Here is a 12194-nt window from a genome sequence, read left to right on the forward strand (position 1 = left end):
TGTGTGTGTGTGTGTGTGTGTGCTTGCATTTCTGTGTAAACAGCTCCTGATAGCAAAAAGCAGGAGCTGGGACTGAGGTCAGTAAATCATGAAGTGTACAGACATAGGTGGGTCTAGCTACAGCCAGTTGGAAGGTTTTGGTACATACCACACGAAATCATTTATGAATTTTCTGTCCAGTGATTGTTTGTAGGCATACAAAGATGGTATCAAGTTACTGGGACAGAGACTCAGCATCTCATGAATCTGAAAGTATTTTTCTCTGTGACCCTTCATGGGAAACATTGGCTGGCAACCTCTGAATGGCAGATGAGCTGGCGTGGATTGAGACTCCTACCGCCGTTGTGCCGAGGGCAGAATGCTTCATGGGTTACTAATGAGATCACTGATAACTGTGAGCATCTGTTGATCGCATTCTACTTATCAAGTGTGGTGCTGAACTCTGTGTGTGGATTAGCAGAGCTAATTCTCATCAGAGTCCTATGGAATAAGAACTGTTTGTACCAAATTTTCCATTTTGAATATCAAGGCTTTTCTTTGAGAGTATCTATCTCCTCTCTCTTCTCCTTTCCTTTATTATTATTATTATTGTTATTTTTTATTTACAGGACTCCTACCTCCACTGTGCCTTGGGCAGAATGATCAGTAGGTTACTAACAGCATTACTGAGGCATTTCCGTGTTTGCTGATGTCTTTCTACCTGTCAAATATGGTGCTGAAATCTTTACATAAACTATAATAATCAATCCTACCAGTAATATGAAATAAGTATTATGTACCTTTTTTTTTTTTTTTTTTTTTTTTTTTTTGAGGCAGAGTCTCACTGTGTAGCCCAGACTAGCCTTAAACTTGTGACAGGCTCCCTGCCCCAGCTTTTCTGGTGCTGGGATGGCAGATGTGAGCCACCATGCCTGGCTGAGCTGCTTTGTAAGGATAGATTATTTCCAATTTTGCACTTAAAGCAAGACTGCATTGCTATTTTTATATTGCACTTTTTCAAATAGGTAAGATTTGTTATATATTTGTATAAAATGTGCCTTAAAGTTTTGTATATTATACACATATATGTAATATATATGTGCTTGTATTTCTGCTGTCCCCTGACAACAGAAAGCAGGAGCTGAGACAGAGCTCAGTAAATCATGGAGTGTACTGACCTAGGTGGATCCAGCCACAGTCCGCTGGAAAAGTGTTTTGGTACACACCACATAAACCTGTTTATGGATCATCATCTATCCAATGGCTGCTTTGGGGCTTGCAAAGACGGAGTCAATTTACTAGAACAAAGAGCCAGCATCTGATGAAGCTGTAAAGACTCTGGCCAGTGGAAAGTTGGCTAGCCCACCTCTGAATGGCTGATGAACTGGAATGAGATAGGGAGGAAGCGATTCAGAAAAAGCAAAGGCTGATGTTAAGGCAGCCCCACTGGAACTTTTGTGCCACATCTCTCAGTATTGAAGATGTTGCAATCTACCACAGACCACCCGTGTGTGTTTGTGTGTGTAGCCACATGTCTGCATATTAGAAGACAAGTTTTGGAGCCATGGAAATGGTTCAGTGGTTAAAGCCCTCGAAAATGTGAAGACCCAAGTTCGGGTCCCCAGAATACATGTAAATATCAAGTGGGTGTGGCACCCTCCCGTGATTCCAGGCTCAGAAGGACATGAGCTCTCCAGAGCAAGCTTTCTAGAAGAACTAGCCACATGGAAGAATTCTGGGTTTTTATTGAGAGACTGCTCTCTGTTTGCACTCTCTCCCACTTGTGTGTGTGTGTGTGCATATGTAGACACCCATGCACACATGCACACAGCACTCACACATATACACATATGTGTATGAAAGTGGAAAAAGCACAAATTAAATTAAAAAGACAAGTGCCATAAATAGGACCTGCCAGTATTAGATATAGGTTCTAACCTGCTCTCACTTAAATGTGCCAGGGACAACACTCAACATTGATTTTGTTCAGATTGTAGAAACTTGTCACTCACAGTTTGCAAAGCTCTGGCACATATCGGGGCAGCAGGTGAGAAGACCAGAATCTTCTACTGCCTTCTTCACCAGACCCTCAGCCATGCTTGAAGGACTTCTCAGAAGACATATATGGTGGCTAGTCCCACAATACCAACTGATGCAGCCTGTGTGTTCCAGACGCAGCCAATGGAGTTGGGAGCCAGGGTATAGCAATGTTCCTAGGCTTCCTAGATTGTCTTTATATCTTATTTGGATATATACATTTTCTTTCCACCCTTTGCTCTGAGAGAGTTAGAGGGCACACAGATCTCTTAAAGTAAAAGTAGGGAAGCCACAAATGAAGAAATCCCAGGACTCTGGTTGGAGCTATGTGATGTGGACCTAACTCTCAAAAGGATCACAGGAGTGGGACCAATATGTGATGTGAGGAGGTGACTCCATGTGTCCTTTTTATAATAACTCCATGTGTTATTTTTATAGTGGTTGTTTATGACTGTGAAACATTTGCATGTGAATGGGACTGGCTATGTGGGGTATCTTCCCCTAGCAAGAGAAAAAAGAGACTATGTTTACTCTGATCCCTTTGGTTGCAAACAAGAAGCCAACTCACACTAGCTGAAATGAAAACCAAAGCAACAAAAGGAAATTGTGAACATGTGTACCTGGGAGGGCTCCGTGCATGAAGGGTTCATTGTTGACAGCTGTGAACCTCGATTAGAATCAAGAACTTGATACAGCCAAGGCATCCCTTATCTCAGAAGCTCTGTGTATTTACATCGTCCTTCTTTCATAAGACTGGAGCATTCTCCATGACGAGGAAAGATGAATGCCTCATGTGCCGATGCTTTTCAAACTTAGAAGAAACAGTGTCTCTCTCCCAGATAAGTCCCAAAGAAGATCCCAGCGAGGCTGCTGCAATTGGGAAGTGGTCAAAGGACTGGTTGGGCCTTTTTATCTTTGAGTAACTGCAGTGAGAATGCAGCAGTTTTGTAATTTTTAAAAAAGATGATCTCTACAGGGAGATACCAGAAAGATAGGACCAATCTCCCCCTCCCCGCAGTAGCATGAACAGAGACAGCAGTTAGAGAGAACCTGATTGAAGTATTGCCAGCAATAGCTTCCTCTGTCTTAAACACACTCTATCTCAAAGCATGGCTGGTGTTTTGTTTTGAGACAGGGTTTCTCTCTGTAGCACTGGCTGTCCTGGAACTTATTATGTAGACCAGGCTGGCCTTGAACTCACAGAAATCCACCTGTCTCTGCCTCCCAAGTGCTGGTATTAAAGGTATCACTGCCTGGCTTTTTTTATTTTTTGGTTTGGCTTTGTTTTGTTTTTCATGATACAGTTATATTCCTAGACTGGCAAGAAGATTAAGCCAGTAAAGGTACATATTACTAAGCCTGACGACATGAGTTCAATCCCAGGGTTTTACACAATGGAAGGAGAAAACAGACTCTGGCAGGCTGTTCTCTGATATCCATATGGACACCCTGGCTTGCACACAAACACAAACATATACACGCAATGAACAAATGTAATAAAAAATGTCTTCTTTGATTTCTAATACATCCCTGGTTATTATTCAAAGTTTAGTCAAAAGGTATGTAAGAAGGTTCATTCTGACATTTATCTTAAAGAATGAATACACAGCAAATATTCAACAATGAAACATATATTATACTTTTTTCTTTTTTGAGACAGGGTCTTTCTATGACATCCTGGCTGACCTGGAATGTAGATCAGGCTGACCTTGAACTCATAAAGATCCTCCTGTCTCTGCCTTCTAAGTGCTGGAAGTAAAGGCATGTACCACCACACCCAGCTATATATGTATTTTAGTGCATGTACAAGAAAAATAAAAATAGACTATTGTCTTATTTTTTGTGTTTGTTTTCTCTGACTATAAGCAACCTTTTGATAATACTTTACATTTATGCTTTGAAAAGTACTTTTCATACATGTATGAATACAATATATTTTGATCATATCTACCTTCCAATTCTCCCTGGAACATCCCTCTACACACATGCACACACACACACACATACCACATTTCTCTCCCAATTAAATAGCCCTTTTCCCCCCTAAAGCCAATGAGTCCAGTTAGTGTTGCCCATATGCTCATGGGTGTTGGGCCGTCTGCTGGGGAACAGACAACCTTCCAGTGGTCCCTCACGTTCAGCAATATATTGAATATTGAAATCAATGATACTCTCAAAGAAAAGTGACTCTACCTTCTCCAGTGGCCATCAACTGCCAACAGCATAACAGGAGACTTTCCTGCACCCATACTTAATTATTTAGCAAGTTTCCCCCCTGTGCAGGACTTGTATAAGTGACCACACAGCTGTTGTGAGTTCTTACGGCCGTGTCAAATGCACAAGAAACCGCCTTACAGCACCCTCCTCATCTTCTGGTGCTCATGCTCTTTCCACTCTGCACCACTATCTCCTTTCAGCCCACAGCAGTCAGGTTGATACAAACTGCTCATCTATTGATGAGCACTCAAAGTGGCTTACTCTCAGTACTCTGGACAATTGTGAAGCTCTGTGTCAGGACCAAGTGGAGAAATGAACAAATCAGAGGCAGGAGACTCCATGGGCCAGGAGCCTTGAGCGGGCTTCCAGGGCTCAGGCATGTTTCAATCCCCTGAACTGTGGAAGTGAGGCAGGAGGAATACTTCCTGGACTAGTCTGAGGCAGTTTCATGTGCCAAATTGTACAGAATGGGTTTGAAGTCAGTCCGGGCTACATAGCAAGGTTCTATTAAAAAAAAAATAAATAAATAAAGGAAGCTGGAGAGACTGATCAGCAGTTAAGAGCACTGGATGTTCTTCCAGAAGACCAGGGTTTAATTCCCAGCACACACAAGGCAGTTCATAACTGTTATAACTCTAGTTCCAGGTTTGTGACACCCTCACACAGACATACATACAGGAAAAACACCAGTGCAGATAAAATAATTAAACACATAAATAAGTTTTTTCAAAAGCCTTAAAATTAATAATAAGGAAAGGGAAGGTGAAAAGCCTGCAAAGGAGAGGGGAGGGGAAAGGAAACAGTTAAAACATTGAACAATGAGTGATTAGAAGTGGGATGTTCATTCTTGTAAAAATCAGAATAATTAATTTATCATATGTATATGTAAGAGAGTACATGTGGAGTCAGAACAATTTGAGGGAGTCAGTTCTCTCCTTCCACTGTGAAAAGATGGTGGAGCCAAGCTGCAAGCTCCTTTTCAATAGAGCCTTCTCCCAGCCCAGTGAACTGTTGGCTCTGCCAGTCTGTGGTCGCATCACAGAGCTTCACAGGATGTTACAAGGGTGCACTTTTGGCCCTCCCTCTAACGTCAAAAGTCACTCATTCACACATGCCTATGTAAACAATAAAAGCACAATTTTGTTTTCTGAGTAGCAGACTGGTAGATTTTATAATCCAAAGGGTACACCAGATGGTAAAAGCCAATGAGAGACAATGGTATGCTTTTCCATTGCCTGACCTGCACAATGACAGATTTTTAACGTCAATTAAAGCAAGGTTTGTTGAAATTTTCCTTCCAGTTTCCTCTAAGGGAGGGGATACCATGAAAGATATTTTCAAAGCCATCCAAATGAGTACCTGTATAATTGTGTGGGGATGTGAAAATTTGGGCTCAAGTAATGCAAAGACAATTTCACTGTAAACTTAATGTTCAACGATTTGAAAGTATGAAGTAACTCTTCAGTAAATTAATACATTAATTTGAGAGCCACAGAGCATTGTTTGCACTGGGACTGCCTCTGGGTCGCCAACTGTGTTCTTATCATCTTCCTCACCGACCCCTCCCAGCACGTGACCCTTCTCATTCTAAGATCCTACCCAGTGCCAAGAACTGGCCTTTCCTAGGCACTGAGTGGAGTTGCCTAAGTGCGCATGTGTGAACCTGTGCTGCGCATGCGGGAAAGATTTTAGAAATTGAGTCTAGAACCTTCGGAGAGCTGGGTGAGTGTTCTAGTGTTTGGGAAGATTGAGACAATGGGCCTGCAGGGGCAGTAGGAGACACAAGGCCGAGGGTGGCAACAAACAGGCAGCACGGGGTCCATACTGGGTTTTGCCATGGTGGGCTTTGGTGGGCATGCTGTGGAAAAGTGACTGCATAGTGAGTGAAAAGTAGAGCCGGCCTCTAGGGAGAGGCCTGACGTTGGAGGCTGGATTTGAAGAGTCATGTCTAGGCCACATTTAGGAGCCCAAGAAAACTGGCATGTGTAGGTAGCCTTCCTGGCCCATTATTGCCCTGTGCATCCAGAGACTGCCATTTTCCTGCCCATGCCTGCATCGGGGCCACATTCCTCCGAAGTCCTAGAATTTGGTGTTTTGTGGGATTACCCAGCAACAGCCTCAGTGCTTCTCCTCCTATAGCTCAGCCCTACCCCTCTTCTCACTGTGCCTCCTCCTTTACACCTCTTCCTCCAGTCTGTCCATCCTCCTCAACCCTACTCCTTCCCTCACCCTGGACCTTCTCAGCTGTATCCCACTTCTTTAAACCCTGTCCTTCCCTTCCTCCTACCTGAGCCATGTCCCTTCTCAGCTGTACTCCATCACCCCACTTAGCCCTGGACATCCTCGTCAGCTATACCACCCTGTCACTCCTCCTACTTGACAACCTACTTCCTCATCCATATTCTTTTTCTCAGCCCTGTCCCTTATCCTCCGTTATACCCCAACTCTTGTCTCAGCTCCAGCCCTCCTCAGCAACATTCCACCTCCTCCCTCCTCCAGGTTCCTCCTCTTCCACCTCAGTCTCAATACATTGTCCCTCACCAGCTCTGCCCTTCCCTCCTTACCTGCACTGCTCACTTCCCCAGCCCTGTCCATCCACCCTCAGGCTCTTTCGCAGTCTTTCCTCCTTAAGGAAGTCTTTTCCCAGACTTCTTCCATAAGCCCTGTCAATAGTTAACCACACTCACATTTTGGGTCTATTTTTTTATATAAGTGCTCTCATATCACACTGGAGGCTTGTTGAGCCTCTTGTCTTTCATTTAATAGCAAGATGCCCATTTTCTCAGTTACAATTAGAATTTCAGTGTATCTTGTGTGACTGCATGTGTTTCTCAGCACTTATTGCCTGATTTCCTCACTTTGGGCATCCTAAAAGGTATAGAGTTGCCTTTGGGTTTCTATTGCTGTGAAGAGACATCATGACCACAGCAACTCTCATAAAGGAAAGCATTCAATTGTGGCTGGCTTACAGTTGACAGGTTAGGCTATTATGGTCCTGGTCAGAAGCATAACGCCTCACTATGGGGGAAGCACAGTGGCATGCAGGCAGACATGGCACTGGAGAGTTAGCTGAGAGTTCTACATCAAGGCAGCAGGGAGAGAGAATAAGCCATAATCCTCAAAATCGACCCCCCCCACACACACACATACTTTACCCAACAAAGCCAAACTTACTCCAATAAGGCCTCATTGCCAAATAGTGTCACTTCCAGCTGAACAAGTATTCAAATGCATGTGCCTATTGGGCCATTTCTATTCAAGCCACTGCAATAGCACTAGCTCATTGTGGTTTTAAGTTGGGCATCACTGATACCTTGGCTATTTATGTATGTATGTGTGTATGTATTTGTTTGTCTGTTTGTTTGTTTGTTTTGAGAAGAGTCTAATGTGTCCCAGGTTGGTCTCCAGTACTCTGTGTAGTAGAAGATGCCCATATAAAAGAATCCTCTCGCCTCCGCCAGAGTACTGGGATTATAGGTGTAATCTACCATGTGTGGTTTATGCAGTGCTGAGGATTGAATCCATAGCTTCATGCATGCCTCAAAAGCACTGCACCCACAAAGCTATATATAAACCCAGCATTTATGATGAAAATGTTTTCTTGTCAAGTGAGTTCACTGCAGCTTGAAATGCCAGTCTTTTCCCTCCAGTACCATTTGTGATGTAGTTCTGCCCTCCTATGTATTTCCACTCACAGACAATACTCTGTGTGTGCCCCATCACTGTGAATTTGTTTGAAATGTGTTACTCCCCTCTGCTTGAGACCATCTCTACCATTTTCGCAATTTCAGTTATACAGGCATTTGTAAGCCTCTTATGGCTGCAGGTAACTACGGTCTTGTTATCCTTTTTTCTTATATAGCCCTCCCTGCTGTCTTCCAAAATAAGTTGTTCAGGGACAGCTTACCTTCCACAGTATCTCCATCCTGTAAAGGCCAAGCTGTAAAAATCCTACACATGAAAGAAGTTTTGGATCTCAAGAAAGATGCCTACATCTTTCACCAGTGTGGTAAAGGAGAGAATCCAGAACCCATCCATATAAGAAGCCCAGAGGCTGTGAAAGCTTCCCTTCAAGTGAGTAGGACTTGGATATCCCCAAGCGATGAGCTATATCTAGCTTTGCAAGCAACAAATGATATACCAAGAGGATAAAAAAAATCCGGAATCATAGTATTTCTAGAAGGAGGTGTCAGGGCATGTCACAGAAAGTATGTGGTAGGATTAAGGTGTGCCTCACCTTTTGACATGGAAACATGACAAACTTTATGATCCAGAGCCATGCAATTGAGTTACAAAAGAATTACAAAATTGGATCAAAGTTTCCAGTTGTTTACAGCTTTGTGTTTGAGTTGCTTCTCTGCCAGCCTCAGCTGCTTCAAGCCTGTGAGCTATATGCTTGCTGGGTGTACATTGGGAATACTCAAGCTCAGGGATTGCATAGAAAACTCACAGACCTTAATTATACTTACAAATGTAAATGAATGAATTCTAAACAAATATGAGTATTTCCACATAGCTCCTTGCTGTTAAAAGTGTATGAACTAAATACTATGGTCAATTCGCTGGTATATATCTGCATTTCTTACTTTTTAAATTCTTTTTAAAACTTTCATATACTGTCTCTTGATCGTGTCCATATCTCACCCCCATTATACTCTCTCCATCACATCTCCCTCCCAACTTCATGTTCTTCATTTTTATCGTTATTTATTTGTTGAATCCAATTATCACTGTCCCTATGTACATGGGTGTGGGTCATCAAAAGAGTAAGGCATGTTTGTATGTGTATGTGTGTCTGTAGAACATGTCCACAGAGGCCAGAAGAGGTCGTTGGATCTCTTGGAGCTGGAGTCGCAGGTGTTTCTGACCCACCCAGTGTTGTCCCTCTGATATAGCAGGAAGCTCCCTCAACTGCTAACCCATCTACGGAACCCCAGCACCTTCCATGCCCACCTTCTCTCTCCATGATGGTGATGAACCAACCATGCTCCAGGGAATGGCCATATACCCAAGAGGATATGCGCTGTTATTATTTTTAAAAATGATGCACATAACAGGTATTATATGAAAGAGGTTTATTGAATGAAGATGGAGAGAGAAAAGGAAAGAGAGACAGAGACACATGGTGGGAGAAGGGAGGTGGGCTGCCCCAACAGAGGAAGAGGAGAGAGCAAGACAGCAAGGTAAGAGGCACAGGTCCTTTTTATCCTGGGCCCCTGTGACAGCAGCCAATTATTGCTTATCACAGGTGCCTAAGCAATCAGAGAGTGGGCTAATGCAGTGACTCGTGAACTGACATGGGCAGCATGTGTTGGACTTGATTGGTTTTAAAAACAAAATTGTGCGGGTGAGGATAGGGACTTGATCTGGGACAAATTGGAAAAGAGGAGTGAATATGATCACAATATCTTGTAGGAAATTCTCAAAGAACTAATAAAAATGAGAGAAAAGGGGGAAGTAATGAAAGGGTTAGACTAACTTTGTGACCTGTATGTCTTCTAAAGCCTATAGTTTTGAGTTTTAGGTCCAGGTTAAGCTAAAGCCTCTTAGTACCTTTCCAGAGAATGGAGAAATGTGACCCTATCTGTGAGGACAGACATAAAAAAAAAAGCGAGCAAGCAATGACCTTCACTCAGCAAAAAGAATGACCAGACCCTTGTCTTCGAGATAATGTTTCTTAGCAACCAACCCAGACGGCCTCAATCCTTCTTCTGGGTAGCTCCTGACCTCCAGCCAAAAGCCCGCAGCTCTGATCTTCAAGGATGAGCTAACCACCCCCACCTTCAATTGCAGCTGCATTCACACTTGGCAGGACTGGCCAAGCTTGAGCACCTAAGACTAACCAATTATCCTACTTTATGTCTTCCTCATCCAATCCTAAATTGCCAAACTGCAACTTCAAATTTCCCGCAGTTTTTCTTTTAAAAACCTAAGGCCTTTGTCTCCCGGTGCCACTCTTTGCTGACCGGCAGGGGTGACCCCATTGCGCAATGGTTAAATTAAACCTCTTGCTTTTGCATGGAGTCGGGGTCTGTGGGAGTTTCTGGGAAGGGCGCGATCTTGAACTCCTGAGCTGTGAGACCCCAGGTCTTACAGTAACACAGTGTATTACTGAAGGTGGTTTGGTATATATTAATGCTCTTGATTCTGTTAGGTAGCAGCTTTTCAAGAGTTCCTACTGCCTTTTGTTTTATAGGCACAGAATTGAGTGATTTTGTCTATGCTTATGATTCCACAGTATTTTTTTTTATTAATTACAGTTTATTCACTTTGTATCCCCCCATAAGCCCCTCCCTCCTCCCCTCCTAGCCTCACCCTCCCTCCCCCTTCTTCTCGATTGCCCCTCCCAAGTCCACTGATAGGGCAGGTCCTCCTCTCCTTCCTTCTGATCTTAGTCTATCAGATCCCATCAGGAGTGGCTGCATTGTCATCTTCTGTGGCCTGGTAAGGCTGCTCTCCCCTCAAGGGGAGGTGATCAAAGAACAGGCCTATCAGATTATGTCAGAGGCAGTCCCTCTTGCCATTACTATGGAACCCACTTGGATACTACGCTGTCATGGGCTACATCTGTGCAGGGGTTCTAGGCTATCTCCATGTATGTTCCTTGGTTGGAATATGAGTATTCCACAGTATTTTAAAATAATTTTATTGTGTGACCAAAGCAGGCCTTGAACTCTCAGCAATCCTCCTATGTCATTTTCTGAGTGCTGGCATCACAAGTGCTACCACACAGAGGTTCCACAATTTTTAACTGGCCATCAGGTTCTAGACCTGCAGACTGCTTCCTGGTTTGTATTTTTCCCTTTGATTTTTAAATTGTTCTCAGAGAATTTCATATAGTGCATTTTGGTTAAATTGTTCCCTGTGCCCTAACTCCTCCCAGGTCTATCCCTTTCCCTTATGTACCTATCTCTCTTTTTGAAAGCAACCCCCCTTCCACGGTCCTGTGTTCTTAACCATGTTATACTGCTTTATGTGGACATAGTGGGTAATGCCCTAGAGGTTAAAATCAACCCAAGGAACAGAGATCAAAGCTGAGGATAAGGAGAGGAATGAGGGATGGTGCGTAGGGTCTGAGGAATAAATAAGAACTTACTGAGAAAAACCCCTGGAAAAGAGGGCTCTAAAGTCTAGGCTTCTGGGGTAAGGTGGCCTTCTGTTCTAGATTACTGAGTGAAGGTATAGGAAGGGGTCGATAAAGGTTGCCTTTCAAATTACACCTACCTACACAAGCCCTTCGAATGTAGACATTATCATTTCTGATTTGCTGTTGAGAAGTTGAAGGTACCTGAATTTTAATTTTGTGTGTGTGTGTGTGTGTGTGTGTGTGTGTGTGTATGTGTGTTGTAGCTATCTGAATATATGTAATGTACCACCTGCTTGCAGGAGCCTGTGGCGGTCGGAAAATGTGATGGATCTCCTGGAATTGGACTTATAGATGGTTGTGAGCTGCCATGTAGTGTTATGCCTAGATGTGGAGACTCTTAAAGAGACCACCAGGAACATGAGTCTGATGCAAACACACGAAGGCTTTATTCAAGCTTAAGTTAAGCTCAGTCTGTCAATCACCCCTGAACCAGTAGGTCAGAAAGAGTGGCCTCGAGTTTCAGGAGGGCAGAGTTTTAAAGGGAAAAACTATAAGCGGGGAATTCCAAGCCTTGGTGTTATAGGGTTGGGTAAGATTGGGTGGTGGGGTTTCAGCAAGTGAGGTGAACTTTAGGCTGAGCCACCTGGTTAAACCACAAGATATCTGTATGATAGCCTGCTGGGTGAAGGACCCATTAACACATTCTGTGGTATTTATGACAACCTGCGGGGTGGAGGCCTGATTATAGTTATCTATTAACATTCTGTGGTATTCACAGCAACCTGCGTGGTGGAGGGCCTGATGGTTTTTCTCTGAGCCCAAAGGGGGGAGCCAAGTCACTCTAAGGACAGTCAACTTAAGATAGAGTCTGAGA

Source organism: Psammomys obesus, unplaced genomic scaffold (genome assembly GCF_907164565.1).
Source record: "Psammomys obesus unplaced genomic scaffold, mPsaObe1.curated_primary_1811, whole genome shotgun sequence".
Classification (NCBI taxonomy): domain Eukaryota; kingdom Metazoa; phylum Chordata; class Mammalia; order Rodentia; family Muridae; genus Psammomys; species Psammomys obesus.